Below are 12573 nucleotides of genomic sequence, written 5' to 3' on the forward strand. Positions count from 1 at the left end.
AGATCTTAAAGGTGAAATTAAAGAATGGAAAAAATCATTCGGTCAAGGGACAGTAATAGGAAAAGGAAAATGTATCGGTCAATTCCCAGGGTACCCATATTTGGATAAATTAAAAGCGCAAACCCAAAGACACGACTGAGGAATAGATATGGATTCTGAATCCTGACGATACAGGGTCGGAGGATGAAGAATTAGGGGTGCGCTTTGCCCCGTTTAAAAAAAAATATGAGTTGTAGTCAAATCAGAAGAGACTGCGGATGAGGGCGGAACCAAAAAAACGAGGAAAAGGGTGTATGCAGAATATTTAGTTCATGATCCGGCAGACCCAGAGAAAATTGATAAATGGTCCAAGGAGTTGCCCAATCCAAAGAAAGGAGGAGTGAAAATGTGGGACCAATTGGACGACTTAAGAAATATATATCAACTTCATCCCTGGGATGGCGTGCAAATTTTGACCATAATGGTGCCAAAAACACAAGGAAGAAAATTGCACGACAAGGTAGAAGAAGCTTTGGGGCAGGATGACGCAGGGTGGGAGGCGATTAAACACTGGCTGCAAGCCTTTAGTCCAGCTATGACAGACTGGGGAAAAATTGCAGCCTGCCAACAGAAAGGAACAGAGGAGGTCCTGGAGTATGACGAGCGGTTTAGATGCACGTGGCTCGAACATTCGGGTATGAATAATACGGATGAGGAAATGGATGAACAAGTTTTTGGACCCCTGAAAGCAGCTTTCGTGGCAGGTCTAAAGCCAGAACTGTCCAAAATGCTTAAGGTAGTGTTACCAGACTGGGAAGGTAGAGGAACTACCTTTGCAGCATTGGTGGATCGATGTAACCAATTAGATCGGGGTATGGGAGCTCAAGTCCGAGCCCTGCAGGCTGTGGGATGGAAATCCCAGGATTCCGATAAACAGTTATTGGGAAAATTACCCGGAAAATGTCATTATTGTGGGAAAGAAGGTCACTGGGCCAAGACGTGCAGGACAAAACAGAAAGGTCGTGGCCGGAGAAGAGGACGCAGCCAGGGATACAATTCAGCCAACAAACCAGGCTTGTCACAAGATAACGACCTCATAGAAGCATTTAAGCGACTGACAATACAACAACAGAAGGAGTTACTTGGGATAGCAAAAAACGATTAGAGTCCACTCTGGTCCACCTCCACCCACTAATACAACAAAGTGGAGATGGGCTATATATAACTGTGAGGATGGGCAATAAGGATGTGGACTGTCTTTTAGACACAGGGACGGAATTAACATGCTACCCCCTACAATATGGAGACTTTTTGCCGTTGGATGGTAGAGCACGTACAGCCTATGGAGTTGGGGGCCATAAAATGGAAATTAAAAGGACAACACCGGTACTTATAGGGCTGGGTCCACATGAACTAACCACGCCGATGTGGGTAGGCCCAGTAGATCAACCCCTTTTGGGAATGGACGTTCTAATCCAAGTAGATTCATCGTTGCATTTCGAGGATAGTCAGGTGACATGGTCAATTAGAACTTTGAAGAAAGAAGAATTGAAGGAACACCCGATATGGGCTAAAGATAAGAACGATTGTGGCCTACTCCAGGTGGAGCCTGCGTCATTTACTGGGACCAAGCCTCCATGCACTAAACAGTATCCCATCAGTCCAACTGTCATCGCGGGAATCTTACCGGTTATTCAGCAATTGGAGAAACAAGGGGTGCTTATTAAAATGCACAGCTCCTTCAATAGCCCCGTGTGGCCGGTACAGAAATCTAATGAGACTTGGCGTTTGACTGTCGATTATAGGAAAGCTAACCAGTGTATTGATCAAAAAGCTCCATTGGTCACAGATCCTTCCACCATTTTTAATGCCCTCAAACCGGAACATAAATATTTCTCGGTTATAGATATGGCCAACGGATTTTGGTCGGTGCCTCTGGCACCAGAGGTTCGACAGTGGTTTGCTTTCACTATCCAAGGACAACAGTATACTTGGACCCGGTTACCGCAGGGTTTCCACAACAGCCCTACGGTATTCCACATGGCTTTACAAAGCCATTTGCGAGAATTACCTCCCCTGTCATCCACAGTCATCCAATATATAGACGATATCCTGCTAGCTTCAAACACGGAAGAACAGCATGAACAAGATTTACGAGCTTTGCTGGACCACCTTCGGCTGAAAGGACATAAAGCCAGCATCGACAAAGCACAAATATCCCAAGAAGAGGTTGTATACCTGGGACAAAAGATTTCACAAGGAAAGAGAGAACTTACCCAAGATAGAACTGCAGGCATTCGGGCTGCTAAAAAACCCACCACTATTCAGGAACTAAGGTCTTTTTTGGGATTGTGTAACTTTAACAGAAATTGGATTGATTCCTTCACACAGCTTGCTCAGCCATTGAATGATATTTTAAAGGGGAAATGTGCCTCGAAAGAAGCCATCACCCTCACTAAGGAACAGCAAGAGGCCTTCCTGAGTTTGAAAAAGGCTTTGTGTTCGGCACCAGCTCTGGGAATCCCCAACAGTGGTAAGCCATTTACCCTGTTTGTCCATGAGAAAGAAGGATATATGACAGCTATACTGACACAAGAACATGGGGATCGGCAAAGACCTATTGGCTATTATTCGGCAAAACTGGATGCGGTAGCCCTCGGATGGGGAAGTTGCCTAAGGGCCATGGAAGCTACATGTTGAGCGGTAATGATCATTGCGGGTCTAGTCCTCGACCAAAAGCTGATTGTCAAGTGTCCCCACACCGTACACGCTTTGCTGTCTTTGAAAAGAATGTCTCAGGTGACGGCAGCTGGATGGACCCGCTGGACAGCAGTTTTGGAAGCTCCTAATCTCCATATCGTCCGGGCCAGCCCGGTTAATCCCGCAACTGTGCTCCCGATGTCAGAATCGAGGGAGCAAGAGGGGGGAGAATGTGAAGAGCATGACTGTGTGGAGATTTTAAAAGAAACAGAAGAAGCAGCCTTAGCAGCAGAGGAGCCTCTGCACAACCCAGACCTCATCCTGTTTACAGATGGTTCCTCCTTTGTTGACAATGGTACCAGAAAAGCAGGATGGGCAGTTACAACCTTATATGAGGTAGTGGCAAAAGGATGTTTACCCTCAGGAACGTCAGCACAACAGGCCGAGTTACGGGCCCTGTCAGAAGCATGTCGAATAGCAGAAGGACAGGGAGCTAATGTCTACACAGATTCGCGTTATGCTTTTGGAGTCGCTCACGACTTTGGTCTGTTATGGCGGAAAAGGGGATTCCTCACTGCTGCTGGTACACCTATCCGAAATGGAAAAGAAGTCCAAGACTTAGGAGAGGCCATACAATTACCTCAGGAAGTGTCCACCTTGAAGTGTAAGGCCCATACTAAGGAAAATACCACAGAAGCAAAGGGAAATGCCCTAGCCGACCAGGCAGCTAAAGATGCCGCCTCACAGGGCGTTCCCCCAGAAGAACCAACACAGATGTGCAGATTAAAAGCACTCAGGATTCTGACACGAGACCTTCAAACAATGCAAGACGAGTGCTCGCAAGAGGAAAAATGGACATGGATTAAGGCAGGAATTAAGCTATGTGAAGATGGTGTCTGGAGACTCTGGCCCCAAGTTTCGCCATGATTTGCTCCTGATTTTTTAGGAGCAACTGGTGTAGAACGGAGTATCTTAGAAATCGGAATTCTCGCCATTTAGTTTGCTCCAGTTCTAGTCAGTTAGAACAGTTTCACTTTGGAACAGAATTTTTTTTTCAAAAGGGGGCATGTCCGGCCACTTACGCCTGTTTTCAAAGTTTCATCAGTGAAAACTTACTCCAAACTAACTTAGAATGGAGTAAGTGAAGATTTTTGTATGCTCAAAAAAATCTTGTCTACATTTTAGAAAATCAGGCGTAGGTTACAAATCAGGCGTAGGGAATGGTTTAAAGGGAAGTTTACAAACATTAAACACTTCAGTTTTACAAATAAAGAGCCATCATCAATAATAAATGATAAAAACATCAATAAATCAACCAAAAAAAATTAATAAGAAATAATTTTTAAAAAATCAATAAATAAAACATTTTCTACATACCGACTGCAGCACCGGGAGCCCTCCAACAGCGTGCTGGGATGCCCCCCACCCCCACACCCCACCCCACCCAGTGTGTCTCTGTCAGTGTCTCTATCTCTCTGTCTGTCTGTGTGTGTGTCTCATTCTCTGTGTTTCTGACAGCAAAGGGAGGGGGAGGTGGGGGGAGGAGGAGAAGGGGGAAGGGGAGGAGGAGAAGGGGGAAGGGGGGAGGAGCAGAAGGGGGGGAGGAGAAGGGGGAAAGGGGGGGAGAGAAAAATGGGGGGGAAAGGAGATGGGGAGGGGAAAGGAGGTGGGGAGGGGAAAGGAGGTGGGGAGGGGAAAGGAGATGGGGAGGTGAAAGGAGATGGGGAGGGGAAAGGAGATGGGGAGGGGAAAGGAGATGGGGGGGGGAAAGGAGATCGGGGGGTGAAAAGGAGATTGCGGGGGGGGGGGGGAGAAAGGAGAAGGGTGAGGGAGGCTGAACGGGCCGGGTCTGGCCGCGCCCGAGACTTCGGGCAGGGCCCAAGACTTCGGGCAGGGCCCATACCCAGCACCAGATTTACAGATAGGTGGCCTTGGGTCGGGTCGGGATCGCGGGCCGGGTTGGGGGGAGCGCGTGTCGGGGTCGGGAGCATGGGTCGGGGTCGGGGGGGTGGTGGGAGGGAGGCCGGTACAGTTCGGGTCGGGGGGAGGGAGGGAGAGGGAGGTCAGGTCGGGGGGAGGGAGGTCAGGTCGGGTCCAGTCGGGGGGGGTGGGGGGGGGGAGCGGGAATCGGGTCGGTATCGGTGTCGGGTCCGGAGGCGGGGGGCGGGGGGGAGCGGGAGTCGGGTCGGGGTCGGGGTCGGAGTCGGGTCCGGTCCAGGGGCGGGGGGCGGGTGGGAAAGCGGGAGTCGGGTCGGTGTTGGGTCCGGTCCGGAGGCGGGGGGGCGGGAAGCGGGAGTCGGGTCGGTGTCGGGTCGGTGTCTGGAAGCGGGAGTCGAGTCGGGTCGGGAAGAAGCAGGAGCTGGCCGTGGGAGGAGCCTTATTCACGCAGCCCCAGTGAGGCCATTTGGCCAAGGCTAGGGGGCTGCGTGCTTCGGCCCCTCCCACACAGTTTTGGGCACCTGGAGCTACTGAACATGCGCGCCCACTGTAGCGCACATGTGCAGAGGTCCCGGCACTGTTTTCAGTGCAGGGACCTGGCTCCGCCCCCTACAGCTCGTGCTGCGCTGCGCCGAGCTGCAAACGACCTGCAGGGAGCTGGAGAATCTGGAATTTTTTTTAGGCGCCCTTTGTGGCGCGAAAAACGGGCGTCCAGGTCGGGACTGCGCCGTTCTAGGCGCGGCTCGAAACTTGGGCCCAAAGAGTTACCGACAAGCCAGTCGTGCCACAAGCACTTATGCCTTTTTTAGCCCAACAGATCCACTCGTGGGGGCACTTAGCCTCACAACAGATGACGGCACGGTTCCAGAAAAGCTGGTGGGGTCGGGGATTTAAACAAACATGCCCAGCTGGTAGCAGACCGCTGTGTGGTCTGCCAGAAAAATAATTCTGGACCCATCACGGTAATGCCCCAACTGAGGCCCCCTGCCCCTGTCGGACCATTCCAGCATCTGCAGGTTGATTATATATCTCTTCCTTCATGCCAAGGATACACTAACATTCTTGTCATGGTCGACAGATTCTCTAGATGGGTAGAAGCTGTCCCAACTAAAAGAGCCACAGCCAATCACACTGCAAAGGTCTTGTGTAAGGATTACATTCCCCGATGGGGAGTCCCGAGTAGCATTGACTCAGATCAGGGAACACACTTTACAGGTGCTGTCTGCCAAGAAGTCTGTAGGTTACTGAACATTACGTGGGATTTACACTGTTCTTATCATCCACAATCATCAGGACAAGTAGAGCGAATGAATCGAACTCTGAAACAACGGCTTGCCAAATATCACCAAGAAGGAACACCATGGCCCAGGCACTACCAATCGTGCTATGTAGCATTAGGGCAACCCCGAACAGATCTACAGGTCTAAGCCCATTTGAAATTATAACAGGAAGACCCATGTCGCTGCCAGGAACTATTGATTTAAGGAAAGCTGATGTTCACTTAATGAGTGACACTTTGTTACCATACTGTCAGAACCTAACTAATGCTATTAGTTCTGTTTCCCGACAGGTATTGGCAGCTTGGGGTAATCCACCCGAAGGAGGACACGACATCATCCCGGGAGTCTGGGTGTATGTGAAAAAGTTGCATGAAGAACCTTTGGGTGCCAAGTGGGAGGGACCTTATCAAGTGTTATTGAGCACCCAGGCAGCTGTTAAAGTCCAAGGAAAGAAAGCCTGGATCCACACTTCACACGTTAAACGAGCACCCGTAACTGAAGCTGAAATCTAATAAGGACAATTACTTTTTGCCAAAATGTATAAATTTACTGTATTACTGATTGTAGGTATTCTAGGCATTTGGCTACTTCTTACTAGCCGAGCCTCTGCACCAAAGGGAAATAGTAGGGTAGCAAGGGAATTACATGTAAATACCTTTTTATATATGTCATACATTTATGCCAAACAAGGTAACATTTCTAGTTGTTGGGTGTGTGCGCATATTCCTATTCACTCAAAGGGAGGGATTCCCTTGAGGCCAGTTCCCTTGAATATCTCGGAAATGGCTGAGTGGATAATTAATCAAAACAAAACAGACAAGGCGTTTCAGGATACGGAAAAATGGGCACATAAATGGAAGTCAGCAGGTTACAATCTGACTACCTTTGAAGGGGGATACCAACCGTGCTACAATAGTTCCAAACGGCCCCCATTTTTTGTTATCACTAATACAACGGGAATAGGAAGACCGGGGGAATCGGTCTGTCTGATTAGAAACATCAAAGGAGGCCAAAATATGGGGTATAGTAACTGCTCCCGGAATTATGATATAATCAAGCCACGGAACCGTCCAAACTGGGCCGATGTGGGAATTTTTAACGTAACGGGGATTCTGAATAAAACAAATGGAAAAGCCTGGACAGGCCTCGGAGTGTTGCTGACAAAGAAACAGCTAACATTCATTGCCTATAATGGCACCTATTGGGTGCGTGGCCACAAGGCCTACCCTTGGCTGCCCCAGAATTGGACGGGATCCTGCTATTTAGCCTACATTGTGCCTTATATGTATCATATAAAGTCACTGTTGGAACATTTACACCGTCCTAAGAGAGCTATCACAGAAACAGAGAGGTTCTTTGCCATTCTGATCCCCAGGTATGGGCCCGCCAGACTGGCAAGGGAATCCATTAACATGGCATCCTCAGAGACCTCAGAGTTAAAATCAATGCAGAAATGGTAGCAATCCGCACAGTAGCCCTACAGAATAGACTGGCCCTTGATTACATCCTGGCTGAAAAGGGAGGTACTTGCGCCCTACTCGGAACTGAGTGTTGCACATATATCCCAGATAGCTCCGAAGAAATTACCCACTTAGCGGAGCATATCCAAAAGGAGGTAGAAAAACTTAAGCAACCCCCATCATTCACTTTGTGGAGCGGAGCCACTGAATGGCTAGGTTCAATAGGAACTTCATTGGTGGAAGGTTTAATTCTAGTCGTTGTAATTATTTTACTTTTATATTGTTTGTTTATGTTGATTAAATGTCGTTGCAACCAGGAGGCTGTAGCTGCTGTCCCGCATGTGAGACACCTTGCAGGTTCCAGCAGACCGTCTGTACGTGGCACAGGGGTATGTTATGCTTAAGGGAAGGTTGTTTACTGGTTGAATTAAGATATTGATTTGGATTAAATTGGAATAACACTTGAGCATACGAAGTGTCATCCATCGATGATAACGCTTTGATGTTGTTCCAATTCCACTTGATTTTCTCGAACAGTTCCAGCCGAACAGCATTGGACCATTGCCTGGGACGATCCATCATGGAAGATCATGAACCACACCATCATATGACACCCTGACGACTGCACTGCCAATCACCGGTATGATTTCCTTAGTATAAGTACGCAACTTGGCACTGTCTGGACTCAGCTTAGGCTTCACTGCCTCAATGTCCCACAGCTTGTCAAATGTCCTTTGGCTCATTAGCGTCTTACTCGCACCCGTGTCCAGCTCCATTGAAACCGACACGCCATTCAGTTTCACATTCACCATTATCGGCTGGCTCTTTCCCGAGAACGAATGCAGACCATACACTTCCTCCTCGGGTTGTGCATCCGGGCCAGCACCAGATTGGTCATCATCACCAATGTGATGAGCAGCAGCACGCTTGCTCTGTTGTGGGCACATTCTCTGAAGATGCCCCATTTTGGAACAGCCGTTACAGATGTACTGCCTAAACCAACACTGATGAGGCCAATGATTGCCCCCACAATGCCAACAGGGTGAGATAGCATTTGTACCAGTACCACTTGGCGGATTTTGAGCAGCTACAGGTTTCACGTCAGCAGTCAAGTAGGCCCTGCCATAAGCAGCTCTGCTAGATGACGACACAATCTTGTTTACAATACTTGCTATGGAGCTCTGACTTTTCGATATCTGCCTCAAATTATCATCAGTCGTCACGTATGCCTGGGCAGTCGTGATGGCCTTGCTCAAATCCAGCATCTCTACGGCCAATAACTTCCGGAGAATCACATCATGGTTGATGCCTATCACAAAGAAATCTTGCAGCATGTCTTCTAACACAGTCGTGAACTTACACAGCTCAGCAAGACGTCACAGGTCGGCAACGAAACACGACACATCCTGGCCCTCAGCACGAACATGTGTGTAGAAGTAATAGCGTGATATGATGATCCCCTCGTTTGGCTTGAGATGGTCACGTACCAAAGCACACACAGACTTGTATTCTTTGTTCGTTGGACATGCCGGCAAGAGCAGATTCTTCATGAGGCCATATATTCTTGAACCACAAACAGTGAGGAAAACCGCCTGGCGCCTAGCTGCGTCATCATCTCCCACTTGCATTGGAGGCTGTTGTTGGCCACAAAATACTGATCTAGGTCGATAAAATCCGCCCAATCCTCGCCATCCACGAATCTCTACAGAATTCCAATAGTGCCCATTGTGCATGTGAAAGTTCTTAAGTTACCTTGTCACCAAATGTTATATATATATAATGACTCAAAAGACTTGTTACTGTAAACTCACTCAGGTGTAAACCTGGTCATAGAAACATAGAAAATAGGTGCAGGAGTACGCCATTCGGCCCTTCGAGCCTGCACCACCATTCAATAAGATCATGGCTGATCATTCACCTCAGTACCCCTTTCCTGCTTTCTCTCCATACCCCTTGATCTCTTTAGCCGTAAGGGCCATATCTAACTCCCTCTTGAATATATCCAACGAACTGGCATCAACAACACTCTGCGGTAGGGAATTCCACAGGTTAACAACTCTCTGAGTGAAGAAGTTTATCCTCATCTCAGTCCTAAATGGCTTACCCCTTATCCTTAGACTGTGTTCCCTGGTTCTGGACTTCCTCAACATCGGGAACATTCTTCCTGCATCTAACCTGTCCAGTCCCGTCAGAATTTTATATGTTTCTATGAGATCCCCTCTCATTCTTCTAAACTCCAGTGAATACAGGCCCAGTCGATCCAGTCTCTCCTCATATGTCAGTCCTGCCATCCCGGGAATCAGTCTGGTAAACCTTCGCTGCACTCCCTCAATAGCAAGAACGTCCTTCCTCAGATTAGGAGACCAAAACTGAACACAATATTCTAGGTGAGGCTTCACCAAGGCCCAGTACAACTGCAGTCAGACCCTCTGCTCCTATACTTAAATCCCCTAGCTATGAAGCCCAACATGCCATTTGCCTTCTTCACCGCCTGCTGTACTTGCATGCCAACTTTCAATGACTGATGTACCATGACACCCAGGTCTTGTTACACCTCCCCTTTTCCTAAACTGCCGCCATTCAGATAATATTCTGCATTCATGTTTTTGCCACTAAAGTGGATAACCTCATATTTATCCACATTATACTGCATCTGCCATGCATTTGCCCACTCACCTAATCTGTCCAAGTCACTTTATTCGTGCCCAAAAGTGAGTATGAGACATGGCACCAGCACTTACATACCAGGAGCCGCACATATGCACGTACAGCCCAATGACCTCCGACAGTGGCACCCTCTGGTGTCTAGTGACCCCAAGCATCAATACATGACAAAAATTTAATCACAATTTATATTGTTAAGAAGTATATAATTTAAAATGTATGAACACAGCTTCTTCAATATAAAGATAAAGGTAATTTTGCCCAAGTAAACCTATTTTAAAGTAGAAGAAGCAATCATGAAAGAAAATGAGAACTGCAAGCCAAATATTGTAGCAGAATGTTTTAAAGAACTTGATAGGGAGAGCAACCAAAATACATCCTAGGGTCTTAAGAGAAGTGGCAGCAGAGATAGTGGATGCATTGGTTGTAATTTACCAAAATTCCCTGAATTCTGGGACCCAGCGGATTGGAAAACCTCAAATGTAACGCCCCTATTTAAAAAAGGAGGCAGACAAAAAGCAGGAATCTATAAACAATTAGCCTATGTCTGTCATTGGGAAAATGCTGCAGTCCATTATTAAGGAAGCAGTAGCGGGACATTTGGAAAAGCATGATTCAATCAAGCAGAGTCAGCAGGATTTTATGAAAGGGAAATCATGTTTGAAAAATTTGCTGAAGTTCTTTGAGGATGCAACGAGCAGGGTGGATAAGGGGGAACCAGTGGATGTGGTGTATTGGATTTCCAGAAGGCATTTGATAAGGTGCCACATAAGAGGTTACTGCACAAGATAAAAGCTCATGGGGCTGGGGGGTAATATATTAGCATGGATAGAGGATTGGCTAACTAACAGAAAACAGAGAGTTGGGATAAATGGGTCATTTTCCGGTTAGCAAACAGTGACGAGTGGGGTGCCACAGGGATCGATGTTGGATCCTCAACTATTTACAATCTATATTAATGACTTGGACGAAGGGACCGAGTGTAATGTAGCCAAGTTTGCTGATAATACAAAGATGGGTGGGAAAGCGATTGTGAGGAGGACACAAACAATCTGCAAAGGGATATAGACAGGCTAAGTGAGTGGGCAAAAATTTGGCAGATGGAGTATAATGTGGGAAAATATGAGGTTATCCACTTTGGCAGAAATAATAGAAAAGCTAATTATAATTTAAATGGAGAAAATTTGCAAAGTGCTGCAGTATAGAGACCTGGGGATCCTTGTGCATGAAACACAAAAAGTTAGTATGCAGGTACAGCAAGTAATCAGGAAGCAAATGAAACTTTGGCCTTTATTGAAAGGGGGAGAGTGTATAAAAGCAGAGAAGTTCTGCGACAACTGTAGAGTATTGGTGAGGCCACACCTATAGTACTGTGTGCAGTTTTGGTCTTCGTATTTTAAGGAAGGATATACTTGCATTGGAGGCTGTTCAGAGAAGGTTCACTAGGTTGATCCGGAGATGAAGGGGGTTGACTTATGAGGATAGGTTGGTTAGGTTGGGACTATACTCATTGGAGTTCAGAAGAATGAGAGGTGATCTTATTAAAACTTATAAGATAATGAGGAAGCTCGACAAGGTGGATGCAGAGAGGATATTTCCACTTATAGGAGAAACTAAAACTAGGAGACATAGTCTCAGAATAAGGGGCGGCCCTTTTAAAACTGAGATGAGGAGGAATTTCGTCTCTCAGAGAGTTGTATATCTATGGAATTCTCTGCCCCAGAGAGCTATGGAGACTGGGTCATTGAATATATTTAAGACGGAGATAGACAGATTTTTGAGTGATAAGCGAGTAAAGGGTTATGGGGAGTGGGCAGGGAAGTGTAGCTGAGTCCATGATCAGATCGGCCATGATCTTATTGAATGGCGGATCAGGCTCGAGGGGCCAAATGGCCTACTCCTGCTCCTATTTCTTATGTTCTTATGTAAACTGTTCATTGTCAGAGATGTCTTCTTTCCGAGTTCCATAGAGAAAATCTGAACACACACACAACTTGATAATTTGCAACTGCTCATGAAAATTATCGACATTTCACAACTGAATCACATGTCGAACCTTGTGAATCAAGTGTACATGAAACTTCACATCCCAATGAAATTATGCAAATAGAAAAAAAACCCACAAGCTTAAAAACTCTTTAAAAATCCTACGATGGAAAAATAATAAAATACAATGGGCTAGAAATTCGGGTCATTTGCGCCTCCAAGGTGCAACCGACTTAGCGACCAAGCATGGCGCCGCTAACGACGCCCACTAAATTCAGTAGGAGTTTAGCAGCGGCGGTAACCTGTAGTGCCTTGCTCCGCTGCGCGGCAATGCTGACATCATCACCATGCGCAGCTTCCCGGACCCTGAATTGGGTATCGGCCCCCTGAAGATGCTCCAGGTGATGACAGCGATAGCTTCAGGAGACACGTACTGGGCGGCCAGCCGCTCGCGGGGCAAAACTTAAAGGGGAGGGGTGTTGCGGTAAAATTAAAATTGTCTGAGCGGGCAGGGAAGTGGGGCTGAGCCAATGATCAGATCAGCTATATGATCTTATTGACTGACG

General features: G+C 47.1%; 1 protein-coding gene across 3 annotated transcripts in view; it reads right to left on the minus strand.

Moving 5' to 3' along the window:
• The window catches only part of LOC139280807 (ELKS/Rab6-interacting/CAST family member 1-like), a 1247673-nt gene that overhangs the window by 285451 nt on the left and 949649 nt on the right, over positions 1-12573 (minus strand). The gene's annotated exons all lie outside the window — the stretch shown is intronic.

The sequence above is a fragment of the Pristiophorus japonicus genome, chromosome 15, assembly GCF_044704955.1.
Source record: "Pristiophorus japonicus isolate sPriJap1 chromosome 15, sPriJap1.hap1, whole genome shotgun sequence".
Taxonomy (NCBI): Eukaryota; Metazoa; Chordata; class Chondrichthyes; family Pristiophoridae; genus Pristiophorus; species Pristiophorus japonicus.